The sequence below is a fragment of the Myxocyprinus asiaticus genome, chromosome 43 (genome assembly GCF_019703515.2).
Source record: "Myxocyprinus asiaticus isolate MX2 ecotype Aquarium Trade chromosome 43, UBuf_Myxa_2, whole genome shotgun sequence".
In the NCBI taxonomy this organism is placed as follows: domain Eukaryota; kingdom Metazoa; phylum Chordata; class Actinopteri; order Cypriniformes; family Catostomidae; genus Myxocyprinus; species Myxocyprinus asiaticus.
The window spans coordinates 22,974,368-22,988,619 of NC_059386.1; the positions used below are offsets into that span (position 1 = coordinate 22,974,368).

At 36.5% G+C, this 14,252-nt stretch overlaps 1 protein-coding gene across 2 annotated transcripts in view; it reads left to right on the forward strand.

Annotated features, from left to right (window-relative positions):
• LOC127433917 (disks large homolog 2-like) overlaps positions 1-14,252 on the forward strand; it is a 303,885-nt gene that overhangs the window by 55,782 nt on the left and 233,851 nt on the right. The window lies entirely within an intron of this gene.

The window sequence follows — 14,252 nt, forward strand, 5'->3', positions numbered from 1 at the left end:
GATTTCACTTTCTAGTGCTTGACGCATACGCAGAGCCCTAGATGGCGCTATAGGAAGTGTCGAGCTTGAAATCCTGATCGACAAGGAGACTGCTAATGTCAAGATTTATAGTCGAAAAATGAGTTATATTTTGGTCTATTCTTACCCAAAACCAATTGGATCCATTCAGAAGACATTGATGAAACCACTGGAGTCTTATGGATTACTCTTATGCTGCATTTATGTGCTTTTTGGAGCTTTAAAGGTCTGGCCACTACTCACATACAATGAATCGACGTACATAACAGTGATATTCTTCTGAAAATCTTTTTTTGTTTGTGTTCTGCAGAAAAAATAAATAAAGTCATACACATCTAGGATTGAATGAGGGTGAGAAAATTATGAGAGAATTTTCATTTTTAAACGAACTATCCCTTTAATGGTGCATTCAAGTCACATCAGAATGATCATATTTATGGGATGAGTATAAATGAACACCACAGTCCATTAAAATTGGAACACTGAAGGAGGGAGTTGAGTCATATTAGTGACCAGAACAGAGACTTGTGGGGGTTGGCTCTTTTAATTTGGGCCAATAAGCAACCACCCAGAACACCCTGGCAACTGCAGAGCAATGTGCCAAAAACACAGAAAACAACTTAGCAACAGCATAGTAACAAATTGGCAACTTGGCATACTGTAGCAATACGCTAAAACACACAGCAGATCACCTTGACAACTGCATAGCATGCCCTAGCAACCATCCAGAAAACCGTAGTTACCACATACTGTAGCATAAATGTGCTCCAAAGCAAATATAACACTTTAGCAACCACCAAAAAACGAGTTTTGCTTAGGCAAAGACCATACAGCCATCTTCATAAAATATAAAAATAAATATTGTTGGACATTTTCATGAGCGCTGGTACAGTAATTATTCATACACATCACACCTTGTTTAGATGTAAAATGTGAATGCATGTGATTGACTTTTATATGAACATGTCTTCTGGAAAGGCGGCAGACTGATCGCACATAACTTAATCATTTCACAGCTTTCATAATGTTTAAGCCTAAACTTATCAAATTAATTAGTCAAAAAACACATTTAAATTTACATGAGCAGTTTCTTGTCTTCCCCGGTGGAGACAGATGACGGAACACGTAATCTGGCATGCGCTTCGCTTGTGATTTTGATTCAGATTCACGATTCGCAAAATGAATCATTCAGACCGCTTTTTGAATCTTTTTGTTCAGTTCAAAGGAATCAAATGTAAAAGATTCGCCTCAAATTATTCTTTCAACGAATCACACATCACTATCGCCGATCTGCACGAGGGGTGTAAATCGCAAGTTTCATCACGATACGATCTTGTATCGATTCTCTTTGTCAGCGATCCGATGTTTGCGGATACCTCAAAGTCTGCCACGATACAATTCGATTCAGGGGCCTGCAATCGATATTACGATATTATGTGCCTGTTTTATACAATTACATTGATTATGTCAAAAATGCAACCAAAATGTGAATTGAATATTTTAATGAGTTCTTTGAAAAGTGCAAATCCAGTATTCACATTGGGACATCCACAAAAAAATAAGGTACTTCAGTTAATACAGAAAATAATAATAATAATAATAATAATATAAAAAATAAAGTCATACAATCACATACAAGTGATCATCAATCGTTTAATGACAGCTCTTTGCCTTGTGAAATGAGGTAAACACTACAGTGACAATTTGTCATCGCTACAACAGTCAAGCGAGTCTTTCAATCCAAAATACTTACATACACATGACAGGAGAGTATGTGCTATAATCAGGGTTGGGAGGGTTACTTTTGAATTGTATTCCACTACAGATTACAGAATACATGCTGTAAAATGTAATTTGTAATGTATTCTGTTAGATTACTCAAGGTCAGTAATGTATTCTAAATACTTTGGATTACTTCTTCAGCACTGGTGGATTTTTTTCACTTGTTTTGACTATAAAAACTCTGCCAGTACAGTAAGACAAAATACACATGTTAAAAATATATTCTCTGAAAAACCTAAATATTTTATGCAGTGTTGTTTCTAAAACAAGATAAATCAAACTGATCTTATTTTAAGGATTTTTAGATATTTTTACAGGAAAACAATACAAAAATGATCAAAAATAAGATTTTTGCCCTAATATCAAAGGTCTTACTAGAAAAAAGTAATTATGACCCAACGTGAATTGTTTTGATAAAAAAAAATAAAATCATGCCTGGTAACGTGCATGTAAAATGGCTAGAAATAGCATTTTAGCTTAGCGTAAAGCTGACAATTTACACAAGGTTTATTTCTATTTCTTCTGCTCCAAACTTACTTCAAACTTACTTCTCTGTCTGCTCGTATGAATGTAACACATCATAAGAAAGTGTTTCACCGCTGTTCAAATGCACTTTGGATCGCATCATTTATATGTATAAATGTTTTCCATCTGAAAGGACTAAATATTAAATGAAACAAATGACAATAAAATGCAAAGTAATTTCTTCAGTAATCAAAATACTTTTTGAATGTAACTTTATTCTAATTACCAATGATTTCAATTGTAACTGTAGTGGAATACAGTTACTTATATTTTGTATTTTAAATACATAATCCTGTTACATGTATTTCGTTACTCCCCAAACCTGGCTGTAACTGTATTTTCTTGGCTACATCTTCTATGGATGTATTAAAAAAATCTGTTACAATTTACAGTGATAAAGTTAGTAATGGTGCTGATGTAAAGATGTGAAAAGTCTTGTAATTGATGTCGGTGCAGCAGGACAGGTGTTTTTTTCTTTCCCTTGTCAGCACTGTTCACCATATCGGGGCTCTTTAGCCATTTGTCTTGGTTGAATTGCTCCAACACACATTAAAAGCGAAAATTCTCATGCAGAATTCAAATGTATTGCGTGCACAACCATACTGAGGTAAGTCCGATTTAATTACACGTGAGCCGCTACACGCTCTGCTCAGAGCGCAACTTCAATCACTTAAATCACTCCGCACACATCCGTGTCCCACATCATGAGATGCATATTTAGTGCTTATAAAGCAAGATGAATATCATAAGGTTGCTGCACTGCATGACGGAAATTTGTACGGAAGTGGCTGGCATTAGAGCGTTAAAACAAAGGTGCATCTTAAAATAAAAAGAAACATCGATCTTTACACATTGTATCGATGACATTGCATCATTTTTTTTTTTTTGGTGTTATGTTGCAAAAGTAACGAAAGGGTCTGGAGAAATTTATTGGAGTAAAAGTATCAGTTTTCGCTTCAAAATGTAGTGAAGTGAAAGTAAAAGTCCAAAGAAATATTTATACTCAAGTAAAGTACAAATATGAATGAACTGTACTTAAGTACAGTAACGAAGTATTTGTACTTCGTTACTGTACACCTCTGGCAGAATACCCTCAAGAGGTGTTCAGTGCGGTTGTTGTCAGATGAGATAAGGTGACATGAGAAAAGCCTTTCAGGCCATGTCTGATCTCTTGTACCAGTCAGGACACATGCTTAGATCAGTCACTCTAATGTGCTCTTAGAAAAGTATTGTCACTGTCAGAGCAAGAGACGTGACAGCAATGACAGACCTTTTTTTAAGTGTCTTTGAATTTAACTGTGCTGTTGTATTTAGAACTGAGTGCAAAGTGGTTGTTCAGTGTTATTAAGTCAAGTTCTTCAATGGGGCAAAATTAGATTTTCATATACAGGGAAAATTGAAAAACATATGCGCATAGCGGAGGAAATAGTTTAGTACTATTGCTTTTATAACAGTGTTGGGGAACCTATTTTGAACTGTAGCTTGACAAGTTAAAAGCTGCTCAAATTTTAAAGTAGGGTTAAGCCTGATTTATACAATGGAATTGTCCTGAACAAAGTAAAGCAACCTAGGTAAACAAAACCTGTTTATACTAGTTTAAGGAAAATAAATAAAGAACGTCTCATCCAATCCACACCCACGATTATTTTTAACCAATCATCAACATTCAAAAACAACAACAACAACAACATTCAACAACAAAATTATAAATTATAATTATAAACATTCTTCAACTAGCGGCATTCTCCTAGGTCAAGAATTTCAGGAATTTGCAAACAGGAGAAATATCACCAAATGATTACCTTAGTGAAAAAAAAAAAAAAAAACATCAGTTCATATGTCATAATTCTTAGGTGAACTACAAGAAGCCTGTTCGCCCAGTAAGTATAAATTAGCCATATGAATTAGGGTCAAGCTTTAAAATGAATAAGTTCAGGCATGAAACTCTGAAATGCACAAGCTGATAAGTTCTTTGAACTTACTTTGTCAAGCCAATCGGCCCACATGGTATAAGTTGATAGGTAGTTTGACATGTAATCATGTAATTACCAGTCAGTACTCTCTCTTTGCCTAACATTTAAATTAGCTCAGTTTGCAATTAAGCCGGTTTCTCTGCAGCACGCTATGAGAGTTTTCTCTGAAACCCTCCACCTCCCCAGCTACACTTGTTTAGATCTGCTACATGGTGATTGTATTTATGTTTAATTGTGCAGCAGCTGCACGTCCACAAGCTGTACTCAGTATTTCTGTGTGTGTTTTAGCAGTAGCAAGTCTCTGTACTTGCTCTGCAGCAGCAGCAGCAGCAGCATAGCAGATCTAGTTCACCAAGACCTATAACCTATCAATATGTCATACCCACATTAACATGCTAAATCTTTCAGAGAGTTGACATGACTGAGAGTCAAGCTACCTTTTCAAAAGTGTCAGCTGAATAAAACAATAAAAGTAGGTAACTACATAAATGTACATTTACAAATAAAATAGTAAGACAAAACTGATGTGGCATTTTCCGTGCAACATCGCTAATTGTTGTAAAAAGTCACTCTTTATTGGAAAAGTTAATGTTCTTTTTTTTTCAGTCATGCTAGTTAGCAGTCACGACTTTTATCGACTCTACTAACGCTACTTTTAGCGACTCTACTAACACTGCCTCGCTACACGTTAAAAAAAGTAGCTCTTTACTGAAAAAGCTATTGTTTTTTAAAACATCTGATTTACAGTCATGCTAGTTAGTAGAGTCACAACTTTTAGTGATTCTACTAATGCTACATCACTACTCTGAAAAAGTCGCTTTTTACTGGAAAGGCTACTGTTTTTTAAAACAGCTGAGCTACAGTCATGCTAGCTAGTAGTGTCACTACCTTAAGTAACTCTACAAATGCTACTTTCAGAGACTTTAGTAACACTACATCAATACTTGTTAGAGAAAGTTGCGATTTACTGGAAAAGCTTCTGTTTTTTAAAACAGCTGTTACAGTCATGCTAGCTAGTAATGTTGCTACTTTTATTTGGTTACTCCCCAACACTTGTTTGTAATGTATTATATGACACTGAAGTTCTAGCTATTCTTGGAAAGCGCCTTACAGTTTGTGTGATGCAATGTTAAAATGTACATACAGTATTTTCATAAGTTTTGTTTCTGTAGCTAACTGTAAAAGAGCTGTCAGTCATTTTTTTTTTTTTTTATCAGTTCCAGGCAGTCACAGGAGGGGGGGTGGCTCCTAGGGGTGCGGTGACAGAGAATAAGACACCCTGACATGCTTTAATGTATCAGAGGGATCAGTTTTGACAGGCTGTGAATAGAAACATTTAGTGAAGTAATTTACACAGGCCTCTTAGCTACACAGGGGTTGGACGCATGTCCTTTTAAAGAAACGAAAGACTCCTAACTGAGTAATTGGCAAGTTTCACTAAAGTGAAGAATGTGAAATAGCATTTTACTACAATTACTCTTCATTCACACCTGCATTGGATCCAGTGAGACACTTTGTGCCCACCTGACCATGTAAATGGCCATCAAAAAGCATTTGAACTTCTAGACTGTTTCTATTTTCACTTTTCTGGACTTTTAACAGAGATATGTCACATTCATTTTCACTTGGCATCTCTTATTTTGGTTAAGTCTGACTGAAATTTGGTTTTGCAAAATTCTGTGTTACATTGTCTTTTATTTAGGCCTTTATCCGGAGCTAGGGTTGCCAACTTTCTACCAGCCAAATACGGGACATTCCAGCTCTAAATACGGGACAATTTTTTTCAGCGGGGCTCCTGCATGATCACTGCGTAACGGTTAAATAGGTCCACCTTGAGCTTGTTTACATAGGAAAACAATGGAAAAACAGCAGGGATAGATGCAAAAACCCGTCGGTGTAAATGGCCCCTAATACACTTAAAATTAAAATACAAAGAGCAGGAAGAACCCAACTTCTATCAATCTTCATTTTTAATAAACACTACTTTTTGCCTAAATAACGAAGCTGCAGTCAATAATGTAAGACAATTGTTTTTTTCTGTCAAGCATTTTCTTCCCCATAATTAAGCTAAGCTTAAGCCTTTTATGTTTTTTAAAGCTCAACGAACCAGCTTTCCATTTAAAATATATATATACTGTATATCACATAAAATTGATTTGGCCTTCCAGGGCCAATGTCTTAGTTGTAGTCTTAGTACTGTTTTAGGAACTATGCATTATAATAGATTTGTATGGGAAAGAAAATGCTTAACATGAAAAAAAGTTTATTTCTCCTTGGATTACAATGTTGTTGTTTTGACAGTAAATAGTGTTTATCACTATAAGTGAAATTTAAGAAAATCACATTAAGATTTTAACGAAACCTGTACTGTACTTTTGCTAAAGATTTTTTTCTCACCGTCATTTCTCACAGTCTCTCTTCCAGAATGAGCACTTACATATGCAATGTAATGTCATGTCATGAATGGGTGTGTTTACTGGTGTTTTAAAACTACAATGGTGAAAAACAGTTATCTTGCTCTATGAATGCTATATGTTTGACAGTATTCTCCTGCTTCTGACAGAAAACACAACAGAAAACAGTTTCTGTCAAGTGTGGCATCCGTGTAATGTTTACCAGCCTATATCTTACATAACTCACGTGTCTGTGTTTCAGGTCAGTTTCTCTCAGTTTGTGAAACATTTTCAGATGTTTGGGTGTGTGATGCTAAATACGGAATGGAATTTTGTTCCATTAAATACGGAATGATACCTTATTATACAGAGCTGTTAAACCTTTGGAGAAAAAAAATTCTACAGGGAAATGCTGCGTATGTAATTATCAGAGCATAAAGAAGAGCAATCAGTGTTGTGTTGGCTTTCATGTAGCCCTACTACAAAGTGACTTGTGTTTATATCTTGGACCAGTGTTGGATATAATTGGATCTCATGGTGTTCACCCCAAACAGTTAGTTTTCTTCAGAGACACCTTAGATATTGCTAACAATCTTTTGTTTTCCCAGTTCTTTTATTTGTTCTGTTTTGTTTTGTAAAAATTTTTCTTCTGTCATTGCATTATGTTGATAGGGTTGATAAGTGTGAAGATTTTCCTATGTTATAAAAAAAGTTCCAACTCTAAATTCTAATTGGAAAAGCCATGTTTGAAGCCATTATAAAATAGCTGCTGTTCGCACTCTTTCGAACATCATTTGTCACATTGTTTAGCAAACATAAACAGTCTACAGATACTAACTCTAATGGACTATATAACTTATATACAGGAAACTTGCTTGTATATATAAAAAAGTTGCTGTATGTCCTATTGAAGAACAAAGGGATAGACAGATTATTATTGAGTGCTAATATTATTATATTATACAGTCTCTCTGACACCAACTCAGCTACCAGTTTTATTGCCACAAATAAAGCATTAATAAAACAATGCCCTTTTAAAACAATACTTTGTTGTTGACGTGTCACAGAATATACTTCATTTGCAGAGGAAAGATAATTTTTTATAGCATTTTTCAGTGTGCTAGCTGTGGAAGCGTACATCTGTGAAGGCCAAAATGGAGGGGTTGAGGGTCTGTAAACAGAAAATTCCCTCAACCACATAACGAATTGGAATGGACTTCAAAAATGGCGGCGGGGATTCCCCTGAGGGGAAGTGCTTAGGGAAGTCAGCGAGTGGATGTTTAAGGTGAAGTGGAATGCAGCCAGTGTTGGAGCGTTTCTCTATAAATTAACATTATGTTTTCATACACCGTGATAGTGTAATAAAGTACAACATGAAAACAGGAACAGTTGATCTACTGGTCTCCTTATTTCATCCCAACCAACAATTAAGTCAGTGATAGCTGGGAAAGCACGAAGGCACGTTCAGCTGACAGCTCACTAGCACCAGAGAAACTGTATGTTATGTAGGCTACTTGTTTATGCAGTGTGTTATGATTTGGCTTAATTTAAAATAAAATAAAAATAAATCCAAATGTCAGAAATATCCCACAATCCACAACATGTAGTTTTAATGAACTCAAATACAAGTTATTATTAACAGTAATCCATTAACAGTAATTAAACCATTTACAAATTTGTACTAAACATAGCCTAAATGTATTAAAATACACTGAACTAAGAATATTTTAAGGGGAAATAAAATTTTAATTTCCAGGTACACTATCACTTTTACTATGGTAAAAACACACATCCTCTCATGGCTTCTTGCCATAGCAGCTTCACAAGAACAGGGGGTTAAAACAGTAAGTACCACACAGTATTATTAGATAGAGATGTTAATATGGTGCTTAAATTAGCACTGCTTAAATCCATGAGCTACTTTAATCAACATGAACAATTATGCTGCTAACTTGTTTTCAGCCCCTCACACCCGAAGGTAAGACGACTCACAGAATAAAACAGCGCAGAATAAACCCAATTCTAAATTGACTCGGTCGAGTAGTGAAGCTTGGACTGCTCTTCTTCTTCCCTGCAGGTTCCTCACTGTCAGCATTTTGAAGATGAGTGCGGCTGTCAAGGGTTTAGCGTTATTTGTATATCAGACTTTACTTAAGCCCAAGGATTAATGTTGTCACTTCGCAGGAAGTGGAAGAAGAAAGCATTCTGGATTTAACATGCAACATGCTTATGAAAAGAGTGAATCTCATGCATAATCTGCACCCTCACAGCTAGCTGCAGCGGCTTTGTTGGCTTAGAAAGCATTAGATAATAACGAGGGACATCGTTGTTTAGATATGATGGGACATGTATGCAAAAGCAAAGATAACTTGAAGTTGAATAAATATTGTTGATTTTGGTTGCAATTTTGGTGATAATTGTTCACTGTTATGCCCCATTCATATATGACATTGTTGGTCGGTAGTAGGTGTTAATGCAGCTGGATGCCCTTATGTTAACGTTATTGGTTAGCTGCGTAACTGGACATAGCTTTTGAAAATCCGAACGCAAACGGGAGGTATAGCCAATAAAAATTAAATTTTACAAGGAATTTTTTTATTTTTTTATTTTTTTTGCTTCTGAAAAATTTACATTCTGGAGGGGAAAAATATGAATTGTATTTTCATATAAAGTGCAGCAGTGCATTATTTATACTCACTGAGCACTTTATTAGGAACACCTGAACACCTACTTATTCACGCGATTATCTAATCAGCCAATCATTTGGCAAAAGTGCAATGCATAAAATCAGGCAGATACGGGTCAGGAGCTTCAGTTAATGTTCACATCAACCACCCAAACGGGGAAAAAAATTTGATCTCAGTGATTTTGACCATGGCATGATTGTTGATGCCAGAAGGGCTGGTTTGAGTATTTCTGTTACTGCTGATCTCCTGGGATTTTCATGCACAACAGTCTCTAGAGTTTTCTCAGAATGGTGTCAAAAACAATAAACATCCAGTGAGCGGCAGTTCTGTGGACAGAAACACCTTGATGAGATAGGTCAACGGAGAATGGTCAGACTGGTTCGAGCTGACAGAAAGGCTACAGTAACTCAGATAATCACTCTGTACAATTGTAGTGAGCAGAATAGCATCCCAGAATGCACAACACATCTAACCTTGAGGCAGATGGGCTACAACAGCAGAAGACCATGTCTGGCACTTTATTAGGACCATAATGTTCCTAATAAATTTCTAAGTGAGTGTATAATCATAATTCATCATATCATGAATAAGATAAAACTGATTGTGTTGTTGTATTCCTGCATGTGGGAAGAGACAATTAATATAGAACAGTGAAACTGCTCATAGTAACATGAACTTCTCTTTTGCCTTACCTGCTGATTTGCATGAAGTTAAACTTTTCTCAACTCAGTTGCATGGCTGGAAACGCCCACATTGCATTGTTAGTGCTCGCTGTCACTTGTGTTGCCGGAAATTGTCAATTGTCACTGAAAACAATGACTTTTAGTCACTTTGTTGTTCTAGATCTCTGTATGTGTGAACACCCCTTCACTCTGCGTGCCCCTCACCATGATGTTGATGCTAATGTTTGCCAGGGGCCACTTATCATGTTGTGTTTGTGTATGTGTATATGTATATGTATGCACAGGCAGGAGATCCTTTACCTTTTGGACTTTCACTCTCTGTTCTTCTTTGCAAAAAGCTTCAGGTATGGTATCAGCTCAAGTATGCAGAGACACAAGGCATGACAAATTTCGCCCTCTCACCCTGTAACCGGCTACAATATGGCCATCACATGTCCTTAACACTCTTCTCTGCCCCCAGGCACACACAGCCGTCACTATCAGACCATCTTTGCTAAAGCTTGGTTCAACTAAATGAATTGTGAGCTGTGACTAATTCATGTGTTAGACAGATTGCCTGGAAACATGGCACAACCATGCTGTTTACTGAATTAGCACTACTGCATTGATAATAACCAGAATAGCCACAAAGCCTGTGAGATAGAGAAGATTTTATTTTTACTTTCTGAAGTGTGAACCATCAGACAGCTATTGTGAGTGTATGTACACTGATGCAAGGTGTTTGAAAGCTATAAGAAGATTATTTAGACTATTTCAGGGTGTTTGGGGTCACTTAAAGGGAAAGTTCACCCTAAAATGATTTACTTAAGCCCTTGTAGTTCCAAATCTGCATGACTTACTTTTGTAGAACACAAATGAGAGGTTAGGCAGAATGTTAGGGACTGTCTCAGTTACCATACACTTTCATTGTATAGAAGAAAAAAAAAAAAGATTCAATGAAAGAGAATGTTTGGCAGAATGTTGACCTTAGTCACCATTCACTTTACTGTTACACATAAGAAATAAAGTCAAACAACAAGAGGGTGAGAAGATTATGACAGAAATCCATATTAGTTGCTTGTCCATGGTGCAAACCATCTTCAAACAGCTTGTATGAGTATATGTCAACGATGAAGAGGGACTTGGGTGCCATAAGAAGTTTATTTAGGCTATTTGAGAGTTTATGTGTACCTATGGAATTACTTAAAATGCACAAAAGCTGTTTAGAGCTTAGATATGTGTGTATATATATATATATATATATATATATATATATATATTATATATTATATATATATATATATATATATATATATATATATATATATATATATATATATATATATATATATATATATATATATATACACCGATCAGCCACAACACTAAAACCACCTGCCCCTCGTGCTGCCAAAACAGTGCCCAGAACAGGATTCTGAGATGATATTCTTCTAACCACAATTGTACAGAGTGGTTATCTGAGTTACCATACACTTTGTCAGTTCGGACCAGTCTGGCCATTCTCTGTTGACCTCTCTCATCAACAAGGTGTTTCCATCTGCAGAACTGCCGCTCACTGGATATTTTTTTGTTTTTGGCACCTTTCTGAGTAAATTCTAGAGACTGTTGTGCGTGATAATCCCAGGAAATCAGCAGTTACAGAAATACTCAAACCAGCCCGTCTGGCACCAACAATCATGCCACAGTCCAAATCACTGAGATCATATTTTTTCCACATGGTTGATGGCTGATGGTTGATGTGAACGTCAACTGAAGCTCCTGACTCGTATCTGCATGATTTTATGCACTGCACTGCTGCCACACAATTGGCTGATTAGATAATCGCATGGATGATTGTTGGTGCCAGATGGGCTGGTATGAGTATTTCTGTTACTGCTGATCTCCTGGGATTTTCACGCATAACAGTCTCTAGAATTTACTCAGAATGGTGCCAAAAACAAAAAACATCCAGTGAGTGGCGGTTCAGTGGATGGAAACACCTTTTAATGTTGTGGCTGATCGGTGTGTGTGTGTGTATATATATATATATATATATATATATATATATATATATATATATATATATATATATATATATATATATACAGTATGTGTAAATATGTTTTCCTTTTTTTATATCGTAAAAAAAAAAAAAAAATTAAGAATCCTGATACGTCAGAGCCCTCTATGTGGATAGCACACGTGCTCTAACACCTTGAGCTGAGGTGCTCACATAGGGAAATTGATTTTTTTTTTTTTTTTTTCTCCACATCCTTTCTTATACTATCAATAAAAAAAATAGCTAAAAAAAGAATGGTGGTCCAGAGCCATTTGGACTCACAGCTAGCCTTAAACGTGACCTTTGTGTCACCCAATTATATGGTTGTATCTGTTTTACAGGAGCAGAATGAAAAAGCTTGTGTTTATTCATTTGTGTGTGCATGCATGAGCAAGAGTGTATGACTCATTCTTTCAGCAGGAGCTGCCTCTGGGAGGAGATATATTTGTGCTTGTTAAAGTGTTTTGGCTTCAGTGCAGCTTTGCCTGCTCATCTCTCGTCCTGTTCACGGTTCAAGCTTATCCATATTTTTCCAGTGCGTCTTTCTGTGATTATTTCGGTCCAAGGCTGAACGTTAGTTCACAGCAAGGATGGAGAAGTTTTCATTGGTGAAAAGTCCTCTTCAAAAACTCTATCTGGTATTCTATCTAACACAAAAGCTATTTTGGTTTCTAAAGCTGCATTTCCCAGTGGCTAATTTGTGAGTTCAGTCACCTCCGCTCTCTCTCTCACACCTCCTCTCTTTCTCCGCCCCCTCAGTCTTCTGCCTTGGTACTCCCTTTCTCTTGTCACCCCCTCATTCTCAATCTCTCTCCCTCTCTCTTTCCATCTCCCTCTCATTTTCTTGTAATCTCATCTATACTGTAAATCTGCTAACCACAGAACAACTAGTTTCCCTGGTAACAGGGAGGCTGGCACCAAAAATATATTCTCTAAAGTGTCTCAGATACCTCCTACTATATGCTGGCACTCGCCCGCGCTTCACAATGCCATCCAGCTCTGAACTGGCGCTTTGATTTACACACATATTCACATACACACACCAGTTCCCCTCAGCTGGATATCAGAACATACTTTGCTTTTCAATACAGTATAGGACATTCTGAATGTTTGTAACAACACAATGAATACAGTAACAAAAGTTCCCCCCAATATATACTGTACTCTCTCTCTCTCTCTCTCTCTCTCTCTCTCTCTCTATATATATATATATATATATTAGGGGTGTAAATCGGACATTTCATCTCGATCTTATATCGATTCTCTTGGCCTGCGATCCGATATTTGCCGATACTACAAAGTCTGCCGCGATACGATTATGATTTGATTCGATTCAGGGCCCTGCGATCGATATTCCGATATTATGTGCCTATTTTACACAATCAATTAAATCTGAAAAGTGCGAATTTAGTATCATTATTGGTACATCCACAACAAAATAAGGTACTTCAGATGTTGAAAAAAATTATACAGATAATAATTATACAGATAATAATATAAAAATAATATCACACATAAGTGATCATCAATCGTTTGATAACAGCTTATTTTTCAGTTTAATCCAATTCAAAGTACTTACATACCCATGACTTGTTTCCAACTATCCGTTTTATCCGCGGATATAAAATCCATTTTCTTAGCTACAACTTCCACAGTTGTAATGAAAAATTCTGTTACAGTTAACTGGGATAAATGTTAGTAAAGGTGTTGATGTGTAGATGTGTAAAGTCTTATAACTGGTGCTAGTGCTGAGCAGGTTATTACTCTTTTCCTTGTTAGTGCTGTTCAGAATGTCGGCGTTGTCAAGATGTTTCACATGGTTGAACTTCTCCATGGTACTTTAAAATAGCAAATTCTCATGTAAAATTCAAATGGGTCACATGCGCAATGATATCGATGGAAGCCCGAATTAATCGCGCATGTGAGCCACACTGCGTTTGACACGAGAGCTCACATTATAAGGAGCGCACAGTTGATGTGCTCGCACGGATCCTGTCAACGGAGCTTGCGTTTCGCAGGAAGTCCGGTAGATGCATGCGCACACCACATGGATAGCAGAGCACAATTTGGCTTCAAAGTCCCCACGCACGTCCGTGTCCCACATGAAAAGCGTATTTACCTCTCATCAAGTGAAATTAATGTAATAAGTTTGC